The sequence below is a fragment of the Camellia sinensis genome, chromosome 4 (assembly GCF_055761805.1).
Source record: "Camellia sinensis isolate YWXY chromosome 4, ASM5576180v1, whole genome shotgun sequence".
In the NCBI taxonomy this organism is placed as follows: Eukaryota; Viridiplantae; Streptophyta; class Magnoliopsida; order Ericales; family Theaceae; genus Camellia; species Camellia sinensis.
Genome location: NC_138964.1, coordinates 136,827,397 through 136,845,650, shown reverse-complemented (window position 1 = coordinate 136,845,650; position 18,254 = coordinate 136,827,397). Strand labels below are relative to the sequence as shown.

The 18,254-nt window shown below is 33.1% G+C and overlaps 1 long non-coding RNA gene across 1 annotated transcript; it reads right to left on the bottom strand.

Annotated features, from left to right (window-relative positions):
• Positions 1 to 7,309: 7,309 nt before the first annotated feature.
• LOC114307159 (uncharacterized) lies at positions 7,310 to 10,959 on the bottom strand. Its single transcript, XR_014365730.1, has 3 exons — positions 10,837 to 10,959; positions 9,534 to 9,640; positions 7,310 to 9,127 (listed from the first exon to the last, which is right to left on the bottom strand). It is a non-coding gene; the product is annotated as an uncharacterized LOC114307159 (long non-coding RNA).
• Between the last annotated feature and the right edge of the window lie 7,295 nt (positions 10,960 to 18,254).

Genomic DNA, 18,254 nt, shown 5'->3' with positions numbered 1-18,254 from the left:
GAGGTTTGACTAAATTACAGATACCCCTGAGGTTTGAGAAATTACGAATTCCTCCCTGAATACTATATTTGCATAAGAAATTATGGGGTAATTTGTTATGAAATATAAACCTCAGGGGGCAAATTGTTATGAAAATACAAATCTCAGGGGGCGGGATGTAATTTCCGAAACCTCAGGGGGTATCTGTAATTTAGCCAAACCTCGAGGGGGTATATGTAATTTGCCCTTTTTCTTTTCTTTTTTTTTTGTAGTTAATGATTTTTATTTTTATTTTTTTTAGGTTACTAAAGTTAAAAATTTATTTGTTTCATTTTTATTTTATTGAAAAAAAATTATTCTTTTTTTATTTGTTAAAATAGGGGTAAAAGTATTAATCTAGATACATTTAAAAGTATAAAATTTAGATACATTTAAAAGTATAAATCTCATTTAAAAAATAAAATTACACCAAATATAAAAAAAAAAACATTTATTTTTTTTATTTTTGGTATTCATAGATATTTTTCCCTCTCTAACTTTTAGTAATGGGAGAGGTCCACAATAATTTTTTTTTTTTGTAGTCTAAGGTCCCTCACTCACACCCATATATATAACACATACTCTCATTCTCTCTCCTTTCTTTTCTTGCACCAAACAACTCCTCTCTCTTTGCTCTTCATTCACAACATTGTTCAGAGCTTCATTAGCATTGACTACGATGGAGGAATTTGCATAAACAACATTTATAAAGCTTTGCAAATGAAGATCATCGATTTATATGAAGATTCTTGATAGTGCTTTATACAGCAAGATTTACATGAAGTAGAGCACTAGTCCTCATTGTTATTCCTCCGATCACTAGTCCTCCAATGAAGATTCCTCCGTCGACAAATATGAATTCGTTTAATAACTTGCTACTGTGGATCTTCAACGAGGCTGCATCTGAAGGGTTCAACTAATTTCTTTCGATGTTTAGAGACGTGCGAGATCAAGATGCCCAATAAAATTTCTCTATGATGTGTCCAGAGAAATTTGTGATGTGTAAATAGAAGTTGTGGTAGTGGTAGAGGAGATGGAATAGCGATGGTGGAGGAGAGGTAATGGTAGTAGTAGTGGCAGTAGTGGTGGTGGTGGTAGTGGAGTGGTGCTGATGGTGGTAGTAATGATAGTCGTAGAGATAGAGTGGCAACAGTGGTAGTAGTGGTGGTAGTGGAATGACATTTGCAGTAGTGGTGAAAGTGGTAGACGAGATGTGTGATGAGAGAGAGATGAGTGAAAGACAGATAGAGAAGATAAACAGAGACAGAAACAGAGACAGAGTGATAAGGGAGAGAGACAAAGTGGTCGCTAAAAGTGTATTTTCTTGTATTGGATCGATAAGTCCAGAGGGAGCTTGGTAAAAACCTTAAAGAATGGAGGAAAAAAGTGAGCAAGGCGAACAAACGAACATATATTTGCAATTGATCAAACAAACATAAATATGATGTACCAACACAAAATACTCTTCGAAATGTATGAGGGCTTAGGGGCAAAACTTGGAGAGTCCTAAATTTTGAGAGGGAATTTCAAATTAAAGTAAAATTTTGGTAATTACACACATTATAGGATTAATTAGACAATAAATTAATTAAGAAAATTAAATTATCATTAGCTAACTTAAATGATAGTGACAATCACTTGTTTTCCAACGAATCCATTGATGACATCTCTCTTTAACTCATAAGTTTTCCATTTACTCGCTACTTCATCTTTACCTTTGAGTTTGTAATTTTTATTTCTTTAGTAGAAATTTCACTTTTTCAATAATTTCACCTAAATAATAAGGTTAAATTTCACTATTTAAAGATAATGAAATTTCACTACTTAAAATGATGGTATGTTTTATGATAACGATGACAAGGATTATAAAGGTGGTGGTAATAACAACGGTGGCTTAATGGCTACAACTAAATTTGAAGAATCAGGAAAGGAAGACCTACCACATACCTTGGAGCATTGCGTTCTTATACACTGTTTGGGCAATCTAGAAAGATAGAAACAATGTGGTCTTCAGACAAGATGATGGAAATGTCCACGAAATTATTAGATCCATTCAACACCAAGCCACAGAGACATATGAGGCATTCCAAACTGATCACTTTACAGGCCAACCTCTAAAATCACATAAGTAATTGGGTTTTGCCTTTTGCAGGGGAAATTAAACTCAACACTGACGGTTGTTCAAAAGGCAATCCGGGCCCAGCTGGATATGGAGGCCTTTTAAGGGATGAAAGAGGAGCTTGGCTTCATGGATATCATGGAAAATTGGAGAAAGCAACTAGCATGCAGGCTGAGCTCTGGGCAGTTTACCGAGGCCTCACCACAATGCTTAAGAAGGGAATGAAGGACATATGCATGGAGACAGACTCAGAACAAGTTGTTAAACTCATCAAGGATTCACCATCTCAGCACTTTCAGTATAGGGCTCTGCTTGAAGATGCTAAGTTTCTAATGCAAAGATACAACTGCACAATAGCTCATATACGTAAAGAGGGAAACAAGAGTGCGGATGGTTTGGAAAATATGGGTGTCAATCACCAAGTCCCTTTTGTGTTTCTTAATGATCGCCCCACTGAGATTGCAAATATGCTTGTTGCAGACATCATTGTGGCTTCTTCTTCTCGTTCTACTATGTAAGGCAGCTTTGCCCGTGTTCTCTATTTTGTTTGTTATCTCATTTTCTTATGAATCAAAATAAATAAATAAATAAAAATAACAATGGTGACTTTATAATGGTGGCGGTGGTGGTGCTAACAGTGACAGTGACGGTGATGATGGTTGCAGCAACATTAGTGATGATTGTAGCAATTGTGAGGTTATAATGATGTATGTTGATGCTTGTGTATAAATATTTACAAATTCAATTAGCATTAAATAATTATGTAATTTTATGTGAGAAATTCATCATAATTTAAATGACTTTTATCCTACAAACTCAATTATAATTGGATTCAAATGGATTGGACAAAGGATACCGCCTCTTACGCCAACACCACAAAATTATGATAATAAATTTTAAATAATATATACTTTGCAAAAAAATATAAAAATTATCATTTAGAATTTTCTTGACACTATGAATTATCTTCAAACTAGTTACGCACTATAAGAAATTGCACATTTGAAAACTAAATTTTTAATTGTTAAAAATCATTTTAGTCGACGAATGTAATTCCCAATTAAATTATCACCCAATTGGTCATTGACTAATTGTCGGGAAAAGTATTGGTGACAAAAATTATTTTAGTAGCCAAAGAATACCATTCGTCGACTAATAATTTAGTCGCCATAATTTTGTTTATAAATTTAATTTGAACTTTAATCGACTACATTTTTAGTCGTAGATAAATTTTATGACTACTATGTTTTATTTAGTGATTAAAATATAGTCGCCAATTCTTTTTTCCATTATCAGCGACAAATTAATTTTGTAGCCAAACATCTAATTGACTCCTTTAGCTAGCAACCAAGCTTTTTTGTAGGCAACCAAATTGTAGCTTTTTTGGTGACTTAGAATTTTTAGTCATAAAAAATATCGACAATTTTTTTGGTGATTAAATTTTTAGTAGGCAAAAACTTCAAATGTTTTGGGCTACTAAATATTTAGTCACCCAAAAAAATTTATTTTTCATCTTATTTTTATTTTTTACTACAAATTATTTAGACACCAAAAATATTTTCTTTATTTTGGCTACCAAATATTTAATCGCGCAAAAGCCTTTATTTCTTTTTGGCTTCGAATTGGTTAGTTGCCAACAACTTCACTTCTTTTTAGCTACTAAATGTTTATTCATCAAAAACTTTCTTTACTTTTTTTATTTTTAATTTTATCTTTATACACACACACACACACATATATATATATATATATATATTTATTTCGCCACAACCTGTATTTATTCTGTGCAACCTGTACCTTGCATATAAAGAAAATAATAACAATCAAAGAAAATTTAACTTTTAGCATCAAATTCGAAATATAATAGAAATTCCATACGAATCAAGCATAATCCAACCTAAAATAATAATTTTATACAAAACAGAGGATTATACAAAAATCATGTCTACCGTACACATAACAAAAATAATATCCACAATACCATGTCAATGATAATCTATACCATGCCAAAAGTAATATGTTCTATGCCAAAAGCAATTTGTACCATGCCAATAGTTATCTGTATGAATAATAGTAATCCAAAAAAAAAAAAAAAAACAAAGGACAACATAATAACGGATTATAAAAAAAACAATGTCCTCCGTACAAAAATAAAGAATATCCATTTTTTCACGCCAAAAACCATCTGTAAAAATAAAATTAACCATTAGTATTGATTGAATAACATCATCATTTCAAATTATAAAAGAAAATTATATAAAACTCGAATGTATATTATCTTTTCAAAATTGTATAATTATAGCCGTAATCATATGTTGCATGTCCAAACAAGTTTCTGCCAAGTTTTTCCCTCCTGAAATGCAATTTTTCAGTTAAGTTTAAGGCATTTTTTGGCCACGGTTTAGTATTTGTTACAACTGATGAATCCTTTTGCGACGGATAATTTGTTTCTGTTGCTAATGATAATGCCTTTTTGCTCATTTATCAGCAACAGTCATTTTCTGTCCCAACAAATACTATTAGCGATGAATTATTTTATCCATCTGAAATGTGTAGCTTTTGCGACGAAAATCAAGGCGTCGCAAAAAGTTATACTTGGTTTTTACGACAATTTTTAAACCGTTGCAAAAAATTCCGTGTCTAAAGCTCCTTTTTCTAGTTGTGGTAATATTAAGATATTTTCTTCACTTAAAATATTATTCATGTGACAAATATTATTATAAAAATAATAATTAAAAAAAAAGGCTTACATGGCCATAAACAACCAGTGGAATGACTCACCTGGAGATAATGTACACCATTAATTTTTGTTGGTGTAGTAACTAACTCAAAGATGGAATTTCCATTGGATTTCCTGAAATCTGGAAACCTAGAGGAGCTATTTGTGAAATCTATGAACCTCCAAGACCCTGCATCTCACATGGCCAAACAAGTATATAATAAGATCCAGAATAAGTACCAAGTAAATAGGGTTTATAAAGTACCAAGCAAAGAGCATGTATTATAAGGGCAGTACCATACTGGTATCATACTACCCAGACAGTTGTGCGGGTTTTAAATCTTGGTGTGTGGTTTGGATGAAGGGCTGCTGCTGTTCAAGGCAAGGTGTGGCAATGTAGCTCAAGGCAAATTCTGCTCTATCTGTTCTGTTTTGGTGCTTCAAGGGCTGCTGTTCTGCTTTGGTGTTTCGAAGGGTTGGTGCAGGGTCTGATCTGATTGATGCCTAAAGGAGTGCTGTGTTGTTTGTTCTGGTTTTGGTGCTATAGTGCCTAACATATCTGGAAAGTGATTGTCTAGAATCTGCTGTAGCTAAGCTCTTTGCATCTGCCAAGAGAAGAGGAATGTTAGTGAATATGGTGCTTTTAGTTGCTGCTTGCAGAACTTGCCACCTGAAGGAGAGATTCAGGCTACTACTACTTCCTTTCAGGTCCAGAAGCTTCTGGTTTCTGGGAGAATAAGAGAGGCTTTACAATGTGCACAAGAAGGTCAATTGTGGGGGCCAGCACTTGTTCTTGCAGCTTAACTTGGTGATCAGGTTGCTCTGTTTGGTGCCTAAAGGAGTGTGATCTGATTGGTGCTGAAGGGCTGCTGCTGTTCAAGGCAAGGTGTGGCAATGTAGCTCAAGGCAAATTCTGCTCTATCTGTTCTGTTTTGGTGCTTCAAGGGCTGCTGTTCTGCTTTGGTGTTTTGAAGGGTTGGTGCAGGGTCTGATCTGATGGGTGCCTAAAGGTGTGCTGTGTTGTTTGTTCTGGTTTTCGTGCTCTCTTGCCTAACATATCTGCTTTTCCTAGTTTTCTTTTCTCTCTATTTTGTTTGCTCGTTGGTTTCTGACCAACTAGGAGGTTGGAGCTTGATTTAGCTCCAAGCTCCTCTTTATTGATGTAATTTTCCATATTCCATCAATAAAGTCTTCTTTTTGCCGATCAAAAAAAATACTACCCAGACAGTTCCCCACAAGCATACTACAACTCCGACAACGGTTTCCTACCAATCCTGCAGTATCTCATGCACATCATAGACAGATGGCACTTCTCTCCCCAACCACCAACGCCATTGATTTATTACCAGCACTTGGCAAGTACTCCTATCACCCTCAGCATGACAAGCTCAATTTACCTTGGAGAATAGTTTTGTTCAATCGTTCTATGTGTCAAGTCTGCATGAAACTATGAGGCATGGAAACTTGCCTTCTATGGCTAGGGAAATTGGAGGCCAAATAGTACCAAGCAAGCATCATAGAGGACAAAAGACCTCTCACCTTGGTGGTGGGCAGAGATGGACTGACAAAGGGGCTGGTAGGGGCAGTGCAACCTAAACCAAAAAACTCATTAAATATTATAATATGGCCCATGTCCATGTTCATGCTCATGCTTCTTAGCTAACAGTGATGGTAACTCAAAAAAAAAAGCATGCAGCACTGAGCATTGTTGCCCTAGCTCCTTATGGTACCCTCCATACATTGTTTACCCATTTTTAAAGCTCTACCTTCTTCAGCAACGACAAACCCATTCTGCCAAACCTACCCACTTGACCATTCCATATGAAAGACATTGTACACCTACAAGATCCCTCATCCACCTTCACTCATATTCTGTCCTCTGCTGCCCTTTCTTCACCCTCCCAAAAAGATTTTTGGCAGCCCATCCTTCAGCTTCTAACCTCCCCACTGAACTCCTTGAGCATTTCCCCCACCACAAGCCAACCACCTCCACCTACATCTCCGGATTCTTAAGCAAACTCTACCTCCCTTTCTCAATAAATGGCCACTTCAAAATATTTCCCTAACATTACTGACAAGGCTTCGGCAAATGATGCATCTGCTGTCCATTACAGGCCACCAGAATGTCCGGAACACTGACCCATCTACAGCTCCCTGTGAGACATCACACATCATCTAGTACAACCATCACAACTCAACCTGTGTTATCTTTATAAAGCAGCTTGATTGACTATTGTTGTCTTCGAGAACATAGATGGTATTCCCCTGGTTTTTGAAGATACTGTCTTACCGCGCAAATTAAAGAGTTCAACCAACTTCTTTATCAATCAACCAAAAAGGTAAAATCACCTTAAATCAACTAAACTAGACAAATTCCTAGGGAGTTTTTTCTCCAACTAGGAAAGGATTATATCAATCAACATCATCTGCCTAGGTAAACATGATATGGGCTTCTAACATAAAGAAACAACAAACTTAATAGTGAATTGTGGAGAAAACACCTCAGGGCAAACCAATGCAGATGATCCCACAATGGCAGATCACAAAACCAATTGTATGATGATGACAAAAAACAAAGGAACTAGAAATGGGCTTACTTATTATGAATTAGAAGGAAGAAAAAATGTGAAATTCATTTGATATGTAATCTAGTTATAAGTTTATCTTACAGGAAAAATGTCTGTATCGTATGCCGCCCAAAAGAAAATAGCAGTCATCATGGCCAAGTAACTGCCAAGAATGATTCCAGTAGCAAAATCTCTGACAGCTTCCAGCTGTCTGGCTGAGGAGACGGTTTCACCCTATCTTTTGATATTGCCATAATGGTACCTGGCATGCCATAAAGGGAGTTAAGTATTGAGAACCACACACAAAAGCAGTATTTCAAGATAATGAAGAAAATGAGAAGAAATATGCATGCATGTGGTAACTGGAAAAGGGAATGAGTATTTAGTGTAACAAAATACAACCATCATTAAGGATGGCAATGATCAGCACCATAAAGGGTGGGAAATCGAACTTCCATATGAGAGCGACTAACATAAAACCAAGCTGTCAAAGCAGAGATAAAAGGGAAGTAAGTAAAAGGAAAACTACAAGCCATGAACAAGAGGATCCATCAAATACTTCATAATAATAATATTAAAAGTGAAAATTAAAATTTAAAAGAGGTTTTTCAATGGTCATCCCAAATTAAAATACTTACCACAATACGGATTGTAATAGAAACAACATATATTTGTACCAATAGCACCCAAGATATAAATAAAATTAGTAACTTGAATAGTCCTAGCAACAGTTGGCTAACAAAGATATGTTTGATACCTATGGCTCAATGCACACTAAAAGACAAATTTTAGAGTGCGTTTATAAAGAAGTGGAGTAGGAATAACATTTCCCTTCTTTTCCTTTTTTTTCAAAAGAAAATAAAGTTAACGAATAAGACACACATCTCCTAGATAATAAAAGCTGTACCATTTCACCATTTGAAAATGTACAGGACTCTCAAATGGCTGCCTCCTTGTCTAGGCCTAGAGCCAGCTCTACTTACCGTGTAATTTTTCATCCTCTGGAAGATAGCTCGACTAGTTAGTACGGTGCTGATGATAACACTAAGTCCAGGTTCAGTCAGGACTATGTCAGAAGCACTGCGAGCAGCATCAGTTGCATCAGCAACAACTATGCCAATGTCAGCCTTTTTAAGGGCAGGAGCATCATTAACTCCATCACTGGTCATTCCGCATATATGTTTTCTAGCTTGCAGACATTTTACAATCTCATATTTGTGCTCTGTACCAACAAATAAAACATGGCCAATCAAACAAGAATCACAGAAGAAGATCTCGGTGAACATTCAGTGCTGGTAATTCAGTATTCTGTTGTGTATGCAACAATTGAAACGTATTACATAAAAAAAAAAATTACCAACAGATTGGTCTTTAGGCCAAGTGGTCTAGCTTCCTCCTTAAAGGAGTGTAAGGTATCAAACCTTTCTCACTTGGAAGCTATGCCTAGGGTCTAGGTTTAGATATAGTTAACCAAAAAGTAGAAAAAATATCTTCGACTTACAGGAGGAATGAAAGATAAAAAAATTAAATAAACATTACCAGGGAAAACTCCAGCAAAACCATCAGCTTTTTCAATCAGCTCGTCAACTGGCAAAGCTACAATTGACTCATCTTTGTGCTGTCCTAACAAGGCAGATGAAGGATACATATTGGTTCCCATTCCCAATCGCCGTCCTGTTTCCTTTGCTATTGCCAGTTGATCACCTAGTGGAGATTGAAAAGGTCAATGCCAATGGGGAAAAACAAAATAAATGAAAAAGGCCAATTTCCCATAATTGGAGATAATGAGAAAGAGATGAAATTTTTAAGAAACAGAATTCTGGAAAAAAAAAGAAAAAAGATGCAACAAGACTTTTTTCATGGCATAATGCCATGAACTAAAATAGTAAGCGCCCACACTGACAATAACTTGAACTCTGCAGCCACAAATATCTGGTAGAAGTAAATATCTATCTTTTCATCTCATAATTTTTTTTTTTTGGTAATGATTAAACAGGTCCGATTAAAAGCACTGACCGGGAGTATTCAACAGCAAAACAGAAAGAAATATTTATTAAAAAGAATGAAAAAGAAAAAGAATATACACACTAGTGATCATTTTAACATTTACCCCCAGATTCAAAGCCCTTGTAAGAGGCATAACCATGTCATAACCATGTCACATACACACCAGTCAATGTTCATGTCAGAAATTTTCTTCACTTTCTTCTCTTGCACCTGTTGAGCTCAAGAAATAACCATCAAAGACACACAAAACTGTCTCATTCAGATATCTACTACATATTTGAGATATTAATCAGAGTGAAATATGTCAAATAAGTGTAACAACCATTTGTTGAGTGTTGTACACATTCTCTAATATAGACTGTTATATAAAACTAGGGGGTGGTGGAGCTGGCTTTAAAGTTTTTGCCCAAAACATAAATAAAGGCATCATCTTCTATTCAACAGATCAACTTTGGTCAACAGAAAATTGGCATTCCTCATCTTTTACTTTTTTGAAATTTTGTAATAAGCTTAAAAAAATATTCACAACTCAATTAAAGCTATATGATAAATTTAAGAAGGAAATCTACGATGAAAAGTGATTTTCATCAATTGTATGAATCTAAAGCAATAAAAGGGAAAAAATAGACATCAAAAAGAAGTATTTTGAGTCATATATATCAAAAAAACTCAAAACTTCGTAGTAAATGAAAAAATAATTGACAACAATGGAGCCATCACAATTGATCTGATTATCTGCTACTATTTATTGCAGTGAGTGGTTTAAATTCAGCCTCAAAATGAGGCTTGGGGTTGATACCTTGGGTTGCCTCAGACAAGGCTTTTTAGATTCTGGAGCATAGTTAATCTACAATTGTATACTCCCTCGTGATTACTTTCAGATATGATTGTCAAATTTTCAAGATTCACAGTGATTATACTTTCTTACACGTAAATCAACAAGTATCACTGGTTCACTACTAGCATGAATCCCTTCTTATCTGAAGCTTCTGATACAATAAAAACAAAACACAAATACGATACATGCATACTTGTCTTAGGAAATTTCAACAAAAAGTAGTAATGAACCTAACTGTTTGAAGGTACATGACAAGAGAGTAATAAAGGAATGCAACCATGATAAGTTCATTAAAAAACAAAAGAAATGAATGGAAATAAATAAAACTTTGGTCAGCTTCCATAAAAATAAAAAGAAAAAGTCATGCCGGGTTGGGACAGACAGGACAAGTATATCCAGCTGGAGTAGTGTGTGGAGAAAAAACCTTAATATGTGAACCCAAGCAGCTTGTATTTATAATATCTAATATGAAACCAAAAAAATGTAAGTAATTTGGTATAATTCATTCAGCTCTCATTCAAGATAAAAATTGCATGCATGAGGTTTAACAATGTGCAGGATCACATACGCAAGCAACCCAATCAAATAGTTTGAGGATTGGTCCCCTCTTCAATCGCAGGATCACATAGGCAGCATTTAGGAGGCCAATCATACTCTCCATCTATTACCCATTCTGAGTAAGTTTGGACCTATACAGTGACAACAAATACAACATAAGCCCTAGCGTAGCTGTAAATCCTACCATGCAAACAAGAACTCTTGATTAAGCAAACAGCTCCAAGAAAATAAATCATACAACTGAAAAAGAAACTTGTAGTGCATAGGACAGAATAAGTAAAGCAGGTATGGAGCTACCGATTTTCTTTATATGTTCAGTAGCTTTACAATGTTGCTAATTTACCAGTTTCTTAATTTTCTTCGTAACTTTTTTTTTTTTTTTTGTAGGTATGAAGCTACTGATTTTCTCTCTATTGGATTTTCTTTGACTAATTTGCTTCATTTTCTTTTTGATTTAGGGCACAAGGTCTACACGTACATACTTTTATGGACGCTGGACTATAAGGATAAGGAAGCAACTGAAATATTTCATGATGGGGTTCAATTATGTGGACAGGATTTTGATGTCACTGAAATTGCTACTCATCCCAGGCACAAAAAGCAGATGAAACCCCATCAAGTTGAGGGCTTCAATTTTCTACTGAGTAACTTGGTTGCAGAGAATCCAGGTGGCTACATCATGGCCCACGCTCCAGGCTCTGGAAAAGCTTTCGTGACAATTAGTTTTATGCAGAGTTTTTTGGCCAAGTATCCCCATGCTAGACCACTGGTGGTGTTGCCAAGAGGCATTCTGGCTACATGGAAGAAAGAGTTTTTGAGATAGCAAGTTGAGGACATTGCGCTATGTGACTTCTACTTTGTAAAAGCGGATAATCGAGCACAGCAGCTTGAGGTGAGGTTTGGTGGTGACTGTTCTATGTGTGTAAGAGAGAACAGAGAAGAAAGTGTTTGTGTGAAACAGAGAAGAGGGGCATGCGGTAATAAAATTTCTCACCCTTTAGCAACTAAATTATTATTTGTCAACAAATATTAATCAATAATGACTAATCTTTTGTAGTCAAAAACATAATTTCGCTACTAATTTTTTTTGCCGTCGGCAAAAATTGAACATAAAACGACTAAATTTTTTTAGTCACCAAAAGTTTACACCTTCTGTGAAATACTTTCTTTGGACAAATTCTCCACTCGAGTTTTGATGTATTTATCTTCCATATGCCCAAAGACTTTACATTTTGAGCACTTGGATGGAGTCCACAGGTATTCAACCCCAATCTCAACACTCTGATCTTCACATTTGATTAGAAAATCAGTAGGAAGAGAATCCAATCCTATTTCCACACATATTTTAGCAAATGAAATTCTAGCACTAGAAATCCTACTAAGCCCATCATCATCCCAAAATTCTAAAGGAATGTTAAACAACTTAATCCAAATCAAAATTCTATCAAGCCTCTCCTTAGATAATTTCATCATATTGTGCCACTTTTTCAGAACAAGAAAGTGCCCCCCAAAAAACCAGGGTCCATCCTTAACAACATTAGTACTACTTTCCACACAATCAAATAAGAAAAATATAAAACTGGTGGTAGTAGACAGTACCTCCCTCAATCCCTTGTTCTTCCAAAGATTAAAAGCATAGTTCCTCACATGGTTAAAAATAACTAACTACATCCATGTAACTGAGGCATAGAGATAAATTGCAAATGGTTAGAAATAGATTATACCACATGTAACTAATCCATCAGGCTTCAATCAGAATTCCTTGTGAAGAAAGACAAGAAGAATAAACTTCTAGTATCTTTGATTAGGGAAAAAACAAACAAAAATCTTAAAAGTTATTGTACATTCATCAGTTGACATATATACTTAATGTGGGAATTGAAAATATCCTACACCATCTAGGTTGTACAATACATTCATCAATTGCACCACATGCACATATAAATGGATTTGTTAAATAATAATCTAGTTAACAAACACTTGGACTAAGTTGCCAACGCAAAAAAGAAAAACACTAAAAAAAATCTAATAATGAGTGAAAAATGATACCGCAGCTACGCAAGTTGCATTATCTTAATAAACAGACTAAAAGTTTGAGTCTCTCTTCCTTACCTAACAAAAACATGGCAAAGGAAAAGAAAATACGATCAAAACATTTTATAAAAAGAAAAAAGAAAAAGAAAAAAGAAAAAAATGAAGCAAGAAGAGAATAGAGACAGAGGACAGTATATCATGCAACACTAAACTCAGGCTGCTATCCAGCTCAATTCCCCAAGGTTTAGTTTGGAAAGCAAAGAGCATGTAGGTCGGGCCTCCACCAAGGAAACATAGCCACTATAGCACTTGTTTATCTATCCTAATAGATGTCCTTATCAAAAAAAAAAAAAATTTGAATTTCATTAAGGCAGTGTCATCTTACGAAGTGAACAACCTCAACCTCATCATAGGGCACAATCAATGTCAGAAACTATCAAGTTGTCCTAGATACAGTTTAATTTATGAATTCAATTTTATCTTTCATTTTGGAATGGCTTCCCAAAAATAAAAGTAGAGGTGGAGATTATAAAATGCTAGTGGATGAAGTCAAAGCAACCCAACAAAGTGTGAAAACCCACATGCACTTGCTTAGGGCTTTATTTTTCCAATCAAAAAGTCTTATTCAAACTCGAAAACTAAAGCCATAGTTGTGTAAGTATCAATGCACCTTCCCTATTAACATCCACCCAATCCTAGCGTCATCAAATTAACCTCATAAACCCTAGCTTCATCAATTAACAGCTTTCAAAACTCAAAATTATACAAAATTAAAAAACCAAAATCAAATCCCTAGAAACTTTTGTGTTCTATACTAAACACTTGAAAAAACTTACACACAAAATCAACTTACAAAACCTAAAGAAACAAAACAAGAACACTCCAGATTTATAGATTAATAAATAAGCATCAATCGACCAAAATATAAATTAAAATTAAACTCTTAACAGCAATCAAAATAATAAAAATCGAACAAATTTGAATGAATCAACGAGAACTCATCTCACGCACAGATAATCAGTGTGATCTTGAAAGCATCTTCGATGACATCGAAAATGTACAATAACAGAGATTGGGAACAAAGCTCTGTTCGTTATGAGAGAGAGAGAGAGATTTGCAATTCGCACCTCCAGAAGATCGTCGACTGTCGATTGAGAACAACTTGAAGGAACTTGATTCAGAACAACTTGAATTGCCTATTTACCATTGCTCCACGAGCATTGAATAATTTCTCCTATTTACCAACTGAATGAAAATCAAAATCAAGTTACACAGACACAGACACTCATTCGTACAAATTGCGAATGAGTGTGAAACAGGAGAGATTGGAATACAAATTTAGAGAGAGAAAACAGAGTAAAAAATTGGAAAGAATAGAGTTTTAGAAGAGGGAGGGTTTCAGAAATAATCAGAGGGAGGCATACCTTGTTGATTGCTCTTCCAAAAAAAATTCTTTATTTTCTTAGAAACCAAACAGAGGCTCAGTTGGTTAGATTAGGGTTTTAAACAGAACAACCACTTCGGCTTGCATTCAATCGAGCCAGAGAAAGAGAGAGGAATGAGCGCAATAGAGAGAAGAGAGCGAGAGGAGCAAGGGGAAGAGATGGAAGGAAGGGGCAACAGAGAGAGAAAGAGGGGGCGAAAGAGAGACGAAAGTGAAAGTAGAGAGAATACTATGCAAGAAGAGAGAATATAGATCTGTCAACCGGTTGTTCCGGTGTCAAATTTTTCAAAATTAAATAATTCAACCGTCAAGATCAACTTATGTAATCTAATGGTCAATAATGAAGTTGCATATGGTGTGCAACCCTTTAAGGGTTGCACACTACAGCAGAACCCTTTAAATTATTATAACTCATAGCAAAACACACTACTTTCACACTATTGAAAATTCTGATCAACACTCGTAACCAAACTCTTTTTAAAATTCAATTAAAAAAAATTATTATTAACAGAAAATAACATTAATCAATTTTTTAATTGAAAATACTACAAAGGAAACAATTTTTTTTCAAAATAAATATTCAAAAAATTTAAATGATAAATATTTAAATAATTTAAATAATCTAAAAAATTAAATAAGTAAAAAATAAAAAAAAATATTCGAAAAATTTAAATCGTAAAAATTTAAATAATTTAAATATTCAAAAATTTTAAATAATTTAAAATGTTAATATTTTAAATTTAAAAATAATTCTACACTCAAATTGTAACCAAACACATAAAACAAAACTCAATTAAGAAATTATTTTTAAAACTCATAACCAAACACATAACTCGAAACTCCATACTACTTTCACAACTCTACACTCAAATCGTAACCAAACACATAAAATAAAACTCAATTAAGAAATTATTTTTAAAACTCATAACCAAACACATAACTCAAAACTTCATACTGCTTTCACAACTCTACACTCAAATCGTAACCAAATACATAACAAAAAAATTAAAATATTTAAAAATATTTTTATAAAATAGAGTTTGAATTTATTTTTATAAAATATCTTAAAATTTAAAAAATTAAAATCGTAATATTTTGAAATTAAAATATTTAAAAATATTCAAAAAATTAAAAAAAATCGTAACATATTTAAATATTAAAATATTTAAAATCTTAACAAAATTAAAATATTGATTTGAATTGAATTTTGAAAAGAGTTTTGAATTATTTGTTTGGTTATGAGTTTTGAAAAGAAATGATTATGTTTTGAATTGAGTTTTGAGAAATAGGTGTAGAATTATTATTTGAAAACTCCAAACAAACAACACACTCAAATTAATAGGTGAAATTATATTTTGAGATACTTACCAAATGAATTTTTTATAAAGTAGGATTTGTTCAATAAATGTATATATCTATTTCTGTGTATGGATAAGAATTAGGGATTTGTTCAATCCTCCAACTTGTTCCGCATTCACCTGTCAATTGACCCAACTCGCACCGTTGATTTCAAAACCATGGGTAATCGGATGAGATTTTCTCAATCCGAACCCCCATTTGATTGGGTGGCAGGTAATATGTAATCCGCCCGATCCCAACCCATGAACACCCTTGTACATATCATATCTTTCATTAATTATTCTGTCTTCATCTCCAAACAACTTCCATCTAATATATTATAAATAAAAATTCATTTAGTATCTATTTTTAAACAATTTCTACAAATTCATTAATTTTTGTAAATAAATAAATCAAACACAATTGCACTACCTGCAACAGGCCTTTCAAAATACCCTTTTGAGGGGAAAAAAACAGTTAACTTTTATATAGTAATGTCATATAAATAAATAAATTTTGTATTTAAAATTTATTAGTTTGTGTCACTCATACTTGCATTCAATTATTCCAATTTTCAAATTTGATTCAGAGCTCTAAGGTGTCGTTTGAAAAGTGGATTGGCTTTTTAACTTTTTAATTTTTTTGACAATTTTAACATGCAACGCTGTTACAGACCCCCAGTGACGTGGCGCGTTCCCATTGGCCAATTTTTTGTTTTTTTTTTTTTTTCTTTCCTTCCAATCCCGCAGTGCCACGTGGCACTGGGGGGTCGGTGGGGGTGGGATTTACTGGGGGTCCGGCGCATTTCTCTTTAACATGAGGCTAAAAAGCCTGATTTGGAAAAGACTTCTTGACTTTTTTGGTTTTTTGGTGAGGTGTCCACATATTAAATGACCGAACTGCCCTTGGTATTTTACATTTCAACTCCTAGCCGTTCTTCCTCCACGTCGGCGCCATTGTACCTTCTTTATTTCTTTCTTTCTTTTTTTTTCTTTTTTTTGGGGGAGGGGATTAGCTGTATTTTTTATGGTTCTTTTTTTTTTTTAATTTATGTTTTTTTCATTTTTATTTTTTTGTATACATTAATTCGTTTTTATTTTTCAAAAATGATTTTTCATGTGTTTCATTTATTTTTAAATTACGTGACAAATGCTAATTTCTGTTTTTTTTTTTTTTTTTTTTTTGAGTGAGGCGTATTTTTGTGGTTCTTTTTTTTAAAATTTATGTTTGGGAAATTTTATTTTTATTTGTATACATTAATTGTTTTTATTTTTCAAAAATGGGTTTTCATGTGTTTTATTTATTTTTAAATTACGTGGCAAATGCTAATTTCTGTTTTTTAATTTTTTTTTTGGATGAAGCGTATTTTTGTGGTTTTTTTTTAATTTACGTTTTTGTCATTTTTATTTTTATTTGTATACATTAATTTGTTTTTATTTTTTAAAAATAAGTTTTCATGTGTTTTATTTATTTTTAAATTACGTGGCAAATACTAATTTCTGTTTTTAATTTTATTTTATTTTTTTGTTAGATGAGGCATATTTTTGTGGTTCTTTTTTTTTCATTTACGTTTTTGTCATTTTTTTTATTTGTATACATTAATTTGTTTTATTTTTCAAAAATGGGTTTTCATGTGTTTTATTTTTTTTAAATTACGTGGCAAATGCTAATTTTTGTTTTTAATTTTTTTTTTTTTGGATGAGGCGTATTTTTGTGGTTCTTTTTTTTTTAATTTACGTTTTTGTCATTTTTATTTTTATTTGTATACATTAATTTGTTTTTATTTGTGGTTTTTGTCTCCATTTGGCTAATTTAGCCCTTTTTGTATGGTAGTGGCTAAAATAGCCCCAATTTGCCTTGCCAAACGGAGGCTAAATCAGCAACTCTAAAGTTCATTAGAGCTAACAGTGAAAGGAAAAAAAAAAAACAACAATGATTCATCCCACTAAAAACATCACCACTAATAGCACTAATGCATTAAAAAAGTAAAAAAAAAAAAAATACAACTCCAAGACCAAAACATCACATCATTAATGGCGGGACCCATTGCCACCTAATTAGTGGGAGCACTAATTAGTGCTCCCAAGCATTTTTCAAAAAAAAAAGAAGTAAAACATCAAGAGGTGGGACCCACCAATTAGAGTTTTTAGAGCTCTTAAAAATTTTTGTAATTTTTAAGTGGCTTTTATAAATTTAAAAAAAAAATCAAAACTTATTTTTTTTAAAACCTCTAAATAAATTAACTAACCTGTGTTCTAAAACTTTTTATTTGGTTAGGAGGAAAGTAAAGAATTTGATGGGAAAATTTTAGTTATCAGCCATGTTTGATTTGATAATTTGTTTCAGATATTTTTTCTCAAAAATTAAAAATTAATTTGGTGAAATAAATTTTTAAAAAAATCAAAAAACTTATCTTTTTCACATAATTTTATCTTTTGAGAGGAAATAAATAATTTTTAAAAGTTTAAAAATATTTTTTTGAAATTTATTTTTATCAAATTAATTTTCATTTTTTTAAAAAAAATTCTGAAATTTTCTTCTCAAAAACAATTTGAATTATTTTTTTATAGAGAAACGTGAATGAGGGGATTATCAACAGAAGAAGATAAGAC